Source organism: Belonocnema kinseyi, chromosome 5, assembly GCF_010883055.1.
Source record: "Belonocnema kinseyi isolate 2016_QV_RU_SX_M_011 chromosome 5, B_treatae_v1, whole genome shotgun sequence".
In the NCBI taxonomy this organism is placed as follows: domain Eukaryota; kingdom Metazoa; phylum Arthropoda; class Insecta; order Hymenoptera; family Cynipidae; genus Belonocnema; species Belonocnema kinseyi.
Window position 1 is genome coordinate 25741328 of NC_046661.1, and position 8585 is coordinate 25749912.

The window sequence follows — 8585 nt, forward strand, 5'->3', positions numbered from 1 at the left end:
GTGACTATCTGAGGCATATCATATCATATCATATGTTTCTGTCACTTTTTTTGATCGTTTTCTACTTTTTTATTAAGATGACATTATAATATGCGTATATCATTAAAATTCAAATAAAGACTGATCGCATGATAGATAGCCCCCACAGTGCCCCCCACATTGTACGGCACCAAACGCCCAAGCCACCTTAAGGACTCATTTATGACTAATTTAATGCCCCATTGCCGAATTTTCGGCTCTTCATTTTTTTTAAAATATGCATGGTGCTGTCAACTTTACTTCAAGCCAGCATCGCCACTCACGGAATCGGTCAAAAATGATTATATCAAATTCCCCTTTTTACAGGAATTTCCGGCTCCATAAATCCCTTTAAACCATGTACCTGAAGTTCCGAACGTTCAAATGAACGAAATGAAAAAAAAAGAAATATTTTTTTCCCTGAAATTAGCTTAGCGGAATTAGTTCAGCTAAACATAAAAGTGAGTATTATACGAAAAAATCTCAAAAAAAATTTTTTTTAAGGGTAAAGCACTTTAAAATGTAATGCAGATAGGGGCAACACAGAATGTGCCGAATGACTGCCTTTATACACTTTTTTATACAATAAAAGATAGTGTTAATTTACCTTGTTATAGCACAAGTTTCTTCAGGGGGGTAAGAGCCGCCGGAAAGAATATTTAAAACCACCCCTAGTGTATCAAAATCAGAAAATCGTCAAAATGAACGCCTTTATACAGTTTTTTTTTCGAGTTGAAAATACTTTTAATTCACCTTGTTATAGAACAAGTTAAAAAAGTAAAAAAAAAACTTGTTCAATAACAAGGTAAATTAAAAGTATTTTTAACTCGAAAAAAACTGTATAAAGGCGGTCATTTCGACGATTTTCTGATTTTCATACACTAGGGGTGGTTTTAAATATTCTTTCCGGCGGCTCTTACCCCCCTGAAAAAACTTGTTCTATAACAAGGTAAATTTAAAGTATTTTTAACTCGAAAAAAACTGTATAAAGGGGTTCATTTTCACGATTTTCTGATTCTGATACACTAGGGGTGGTTTTAAATATTCTTTTCGGCGGCTCTTACCCCCCTGAAAAAACTTTTTCTATAACAAGGTAAATTAACACTATCTTTTATTGGATGAAAAAGTGTATAAAGGCGGTCATTCGGCACATTCTGTGTTGCCCCTATCTGCATTACATTTTAGGGTGTTTTACCCTTAAAAAAAATTTTTTTTGAGATTTTTTCGTATAATATTCACGTTTATGCTTAGCTGAACTAATTCCGCTAGGCTAATTTCAGAAAAAAAATATTAATTTTTTTTCATTTCGTTCATTTGAACGTTCGGAACTTCAGGTACATCTTTAAACCACTGTCCTACCTTCATAATTAAAAAAGCGCCGTGAAGGGCAAAGTGACAAAAACTTAATATTCGATTGTTCTTCCTAACATTAATAGGGGCATATTTAGGGCTCACTGTCTATCCAACTATGAATTTTACTACTTAGCCCTTTTTATCAAATATGTAACGGTGCTGCCAACTTTACTTCAAACCAGCAGCGCTACTGGAGGAATCGGTAAAAAATGATTATATCAAATTCCACTTTTCACAGGAATTTTCGGCTCATTTCCGACTCGAGATATCCCCTCGAACCATTGACCTACCTTCAAAATTAAAAAAAGGGACACGAAGGGCAAATGTACATAATATACATTTTTGGATTTTCTTCCCAGTATTAATAAGAGACTATTTAGGGCTCACTTTCTATCCAACTATGGATTTTACTTAGTCCTTTTTATAAAATATGCCACAGTGCTCCCAGCTTCGCTGAAAGCCAGCAACACCACTGAAGGAATCGGTCAAAAATGATTATATCAAATTCCATTTTTCACAGAAATTTCCGGCTCGAAATATCCCATTGAACCATTGCCCTACCTTGAAAATTAAAAAAGGGCCACGCAGGTCAAATGTACAAAATATACATTTTTTATTCTCTTCCTAGCATTAATAAGGGACTATTTAGGACTCACTTTCTATCCTACGATGGATTTTACTACTTAGCTCTTTTTATAAAATATGCCACAGTGCTGCCAGCTTTACTTCAAGCCAGCAGCACCACTCTAGGAAACGGTAAAAAAAATGATTATATCAAATTCCCCTTTTTACAGGAATTTCCGGCTCATTTCCGGCTCGAGATATCCCTTTAAACCACTGCCCTGCTTTCAAAATTAAAAAAGGGCCACTATACTTTACTTTTACATATTCATATTGTTATATTTCTTTCTTATTATTTATACAGTACAACCCTTTGATGAAAATTCTAACAATGATAACCTTTCTTAGCTATTTCTTATCGTTTACGAGATGCTTCATACATATTCTAATTTTGAACTTTTTAAACCCAATTTTAGATGCTTGTAATCGTGAAAATCCATAGGATCTAAGCCTTCCAAAAATGAAATAAATTCAGGTTCATTTAAAGCTCCTGCAATATTGTCGACCGGAAGTTCTTTCCCTTGCATAAATTAGGGCATATTATGGTCTTATTTGAGCCTGTGGTCCCAAATTTAAGAATCTATTGTTATTATTATTATTCTAAACAATGGAGACCTAAATTTGGGATTACAGGCCCAAATTAGTCCATAATGAGCCCTAAGTTTTTCCAGGGTAAACAATGGATTTAATTGTTTCGTTCACGTATTTTTGCAACGTTTAGATGCCACAATACCATATATAAGAAAAAAAGGGCAATGGAAAAATCAGAATACTTCTATTGAACAATATATTTAAAATATATTTATTTGATTTAAAATCCATAGTTAATTAGAAATTAAGCCCTAAATAGTCCCTTATTAGTGCTAGGAAGATAATTCAAAAATATATATTTTGTACCTTTGCCTTTCGGGGGCCTTTTTTAAATTTTGAAGGTAGGGCAGTCGTTCGAAGGGGGTTATCTTGAGCCGGAAATTCCTGCAAAAAGGGGAATTTGATATAATCATTTTTTGACCGATTCCTCGAATGGTGTTGCTGGTTTGAAGTAAAGCTGGCAACACTGTGGCATATTTTATGAAAAGGGCTAAGTAGTAAAATCTATAGTTGGATAAAAAGTGAGTCCTAAATAGTTCCTTATTAATACTGGGAAGATAATTCAAAAATAGGTATGTTAAGCTGGCACAACACTATCAAGGTATAGAGATGTAACCTATTTCATACCTTAGGGCTAATTTGGGCCCGTGGTCCCAAATTTTGGCTTTTTTATTTTTTGTAAAAAATATTAATTAATAAAATTATTAAAATTTACCTTATAGAATAATTTAGGGCTCAGGGAATATGATAATTAAAAATGAAAAAACTGTATAAACAATCTTTGTTTAAACATTTCTAGTAAAAATAAAGTAAACCTATTTCTTCCGTTACCCTATGTTAAGGCTCACCTAGGGCTTCATAAATATATTTAAATTGAAAAAAATTCTGTAAAGAATTATTGGTTAAACAAATTTGCCAAAAAAAAATCTAGTCTCTTCTCTTGCACAATTTCAGGCTCATTTAAGGCTCCTGAAAAATCATCGACCGAAGGTTGCGCGATATTTCCTTTGCCCTTTATTTGTTTGTTATATTTGGTGTTGTGTCACCTTAACGTTATAAAAAATATATAAAGAAAACCATAAAACCCATTTTTACTCCTCGCATAAAAATTATTTTACTGAAAATTCATCTTTTAGAATAGTTAAGGACTCATTTAAGGCACTGGGAATATGATAATTAAAAATATTTTTAAAAAGTGGAAACAAATTTGCAAAAAAAAAAAAATATTTTCTTTTCTCTTGAAAATTCAACTTAAACAATTTTTTTAAATTGTACATTATCATATTCCCAGAGCCCTAAATGAGCCCTTAATTATTCTATAAGTTGAATTTTCCGTGAAATCATTTTTAGTACGTTTTACAGCAATGTTCGGCCAGCTTAACGTTAAGCTAGCGCAACCACTATTTTTTAAATAAAATAAAAGAGGCAAAAATTTGGGACCACGGGCCCAAATTAACCCTAAATGAGCCCTAAATTATGGAACAGGTTACATCTCTATACCTTAATAGTGTTGTGCCAGCTTAACATACCTTTCAAAAATGTATATTTTGTATCAGTGCCCTTTTTGGCCCTTTTTTAATTTTGAAGGTAGGGCAGTGGTTCGAAGGGATATCTCGAGCCGGAAATTCCTGTGAAAAGTGGAATTTGTTATAATCATTTTTTGATCGATTCCTCCAGTGACGCTGCTGGCTTGAAGTAAATGAGCCGGAAATTTCTATGAAAGGGGGAATTTGACATAATCATGTTTTGAAATAAGATACATCATGATTTGATGAAAACGTGCTATCAGGTTTACATAGCTTAACTTGCCTACTATTCATGACAAAATGAAACAAGATTTTTCAAGATTTTGGACATGCTGAAAAAGTATCTTGAAAATGTTTTGAAGAAATATTGTTTTATTATACTGGATTTTACAACATTTCAGAAAAATTGGATTTAGTTTGAGAGATATTTACGGCTCTTTGAATGCTTAAAAACTTCCGAAATTCCTGAATATCTTTGTAATTGAAAGTCGAATCTTGTAATCTTTGTGTCGAACACTTCGAGGATTTGATTGTACTGCATTATACTCATCCACCTTCCTTCTTCTCCTCCTCCACCTCCTTCTTTTCTTCCTAATTCTCTTCCTCCTCCCCCTGCTCCTCCTCCTTCTCTATTATTTTCTCATTAGTTTACATACATTTTAAGAGTTTATTTAACTTGATTTAGAATAGTTCAAGATTCAACAGGAGAAATTTGATTACAACAATATGAAAAGCAGCGTAGCTGATAGTGGTGCACTCTACCTTATTCTTTATTAACCAAAGACCTCTTGTTAATCAAACTAAATTTCCGTTTACTAAGTTAACATAGTCCAGTCAAAAGTTTGTTTACGATTATGTTAATCAAAAATCCTTCTATGTTTAACTGAATTTATTTAACTATAATTAAATGTGGGTTCTAAGAAAATAATTATTTGCAACTTTTATATAAAATCAGATTTTAATGGCATTGATACTTCAATATAAGCATTATTATTATTAGTATTATTATTATTATTATTATTATTATTATTAAATTAGATTTCTTCATTATTTGAGGATGATGATTCATCAAGTTCAGTGCAGAACACAGCACCGAGAGTGGAGATGCATCTAGTACATAGGAACAAGGCATTACCTACAGTTTCTTTAGTTATTGGTGTTGTTTGGAAGCCGATCTGCTACATTATTCGCACATCTAAATTTATTATTTTCAGCGCCTACTTGAGGCCATGTGATGAGTATAACAGCTGATCAAGTCAGTCCTAAGATCAATATGTTTTCACCCATATTGGACAATAAAAGTTTAAATATCGCGGTTTTTTTTTTGAGAGAGAAATGTTAATAAATATTAAAGGATCGTTTGTGGCCTTGCAAAGGGTTGGAGGAAGAAAAAAGTTTATTTATGCAAATAATGATTATCGACGGACACATTTAGGTTTTACAGCAGAAGTTTGACTTTTCACTTTCTCTGACGGTAATCATGCAATCTGTTTTACCCACAGATGCCTAAAAGTTCGAAGTTGTCTACTTGCTGCGCTAGTGCTGTTTTGACACATTTGATACCAGACTAATACGTATGTCAGACCAAATATGCTTATTTGCATTTCAAGAGCAAACATTAGTCTTTGCATTCTTTGTGCATAATTTTCGTGAGCGGTTTTTGTTGTTTTGCCGCACTTTGATCAATATAAACCTCATAACTAGCCCATTGACAACATTGCAAATTGCTTGGAGGGTTTGACGACAGCACGGTCGGTATTTCTCCAAAATAGTAATTAAAAAAAAAAAAAACTTTTTCCACTATTCTAATTATTTAGGACCAGCGACACATTCTTGGATGCCTTCTATTTATCGTGAAAAATTTTTAACACGATATCTCATTCCGTGTGGATGTAAGTTGGAAAAGAAAACTTCCACTGGTACTTTCTTAAAAAAAAATGTTTTCTCAAAATTTCCACCAGAACAAAGCAGATGCATGAATCGTATTACCTTCTCTTTCATTTCCCAAACTTTCATAGCGATACCTCATTTCCTTTAGACGTAAGTTGGGAAAAAAATTGAAGACCAGGTTTGGTCACGTGACCCTCTCGTCCCCTCTTTAGTGAAAGAAAGTTGCGTTTACTAAGTTGGAATAGTTGAATCAACTATATATCCATTATTCCGTTAACTAGAGCTCCTAACCTCTTTAAATGTATTCAGTTTACTAAAATTTAAAAAATGTTGGTTCTGAGATAGAAACAAGAATTTCAGCTGCTATATATAATAGTAGATTTTAATATACGTAATTAATACTTCATATTAATATATCTCCCTTGTTGTAGACAATTTTTAGAAGTTTCTAAGTTATACTCGACACGTCTAGATACGTTTGAAATATATTGTTTTTATTTTGCAGCGTAAAAAAATGTAATGCATCATTTAAAATAACCTTAAAATTGTTTACGAAAACAATTCTCTTCAGAAATTGCGCAGTACAAATTTGATGAAGTCATTAAGAATATTCTGCAAACATAGCATTAGCCATTACAGCTGTAGAATTTCGTTAAGATATATTGTTATGGTCTCTGAATTAAATTAGTTAGCTAGAAAGCAATATATCATACTCGTTTTCTATAAACTATATTCATTTTTGTATTATTTTAAATTTTCTGTATTACTAATGAAGAGGCGAATTTGTTGCTGCCCGTCTGAATCCATATCAGCGGATGTTATGAAATTATTATTTGTCTAATAATTGTAAATCCATAAACTAAAGTAAACATTGTTTTATATTAAAAAATAAACGCGACACTAAATCTACTGTTAGCAAAAGGATCTCTTAAGAATCTGTTGATATTTTCCAAGATTCATGCAACAATTTTATATGGGTTAATTCATATGTTGATGTATGCTGTGAGGTTTATAACTAGTTTCGAGACGCTCAATCGGAACCCCTTATGTAATATTACCAATTTTGGAAGATTATTTTTCAATTAAAACATTTTTTAAATACATACCTCTCTCTCTATTTCTCTCAATCACTCTTTGTCGCTAGCCTGTACATGCTACATATAATTTTAATGTGTTTATTTTATTATTTATGATGCTTTATTTTGATGTTTCAAGTAAGTAAATTGAATCTTTTGAACAGATGACTCCATTATGTAAAAGATGAGTTCAGCGTTTCTTAGTCAACTCTAATATCTATGTAGCTGATTTATTCGATAAATTCTAGCAAAATCTTTCAAATTATATGTTCTTCATCTCAAATAGTTTATTAAAATTCCTAGCTATATCAATATAAAATTCTAAACCTGTTACATTGATCCAATTTATGTATGAACAATGAATTTGTGAACTTCCTGTCGGAAAATATCAAAGAAGAACCTTTAAGGAATTTATTATTAAAAATATCAAAAAATTATGTAGGACGGGTGACGCATAGTCGTGGAATGTCTAAGTAATCCATTTATTCATAGAAATATATCCTTGCAATCTTATGTCCATCAACGTCTTCTTAAGAGCGTAATAAGTTATGACCTGCTTAGCTGAAATTTCTTCCTAATCTTATTACTCATCAACGCGTTCTCATTAATGTCAGTATGTGACGAGTTCATAGTCACCCTACTCCAGGTTCCAAATAGTTGGGACCCTAAACTGACCTGTCTTTTCAACATCCCTTCAGTTTTCGACAGGCATAGCTCTATGTTACATGTGCATCGTTTTATGGACTTGTACCACTGTGTAACTCATCAAATAAAGTTGTGATATCTATGGATATCGCTCTTAAAAAAATAAGGGTTAATTGTTAATTAAACGCGTCACACGTATATACATACAATTTCATCTCTGGTGCATAGCAGATATTGATAATTTTCTTTTTCTCAGAAGTGATCAATGTATGGTGTGAAGTGAATCTTTTAGGGTGGCATTTATTAAGTAATTAATATGATTTATGGTATTTTCGAGAAGCTTCGATTACGCTGACCCGCACTTGATATTGTCAATCCATTTGTTTATAGAAATAAATCCACGCAATCGTATGTCCATCAACGTCTTCTTATAATCCTAATAAGTTATGACCTACTGTAACGGTCCAAAATAAGAATTTGACTTCTTAAATACGAGGGTGGATTGATAAGTTTCCGGCCTGACCAAGAGATGGCGCCACTAGGCCTACCTTGAGGTGGCGTTCTATAGTACCATCCTTAGATAGCTTGTAGCTATAGTTTCAGCCCGATCGCCATGTTAGTTTAGGTTTCAGAGCACACTGAACAAGACGCCTCTGTGCTTTTCTTAAAAATGGAAAAGCTGGAAAATCGTGCTGTCATCAAATAATTTTATTTGAAGGGGTTAAAGCCGAAGGAAATCAAAGAAGAGATAGACTCAACACTAGGGACATCCTCCCCATCATATTCAACCATTAAGAAGTGGGTTTCCGAGTTTAAAAAGGGTCGTGTGAGCACCTCTGATGAGCCTCGCTCAGGACGCCCTGTT

General features: G+C 32.8%; 1 protein-coding gene across 1 annotated transcript in view; it reads left to right on the top strand.

The window, feature by feature from the left end:
* Nucleotides 1-8585, top strand: part of LOC117173566 (MOB kinase activator-like 2) — a 269215-nt gene that overhangs the window by 11820 nt on the left and 248810 nt on the right. The gene's annotated exons all lie outside the window — the stretch shown is intronic.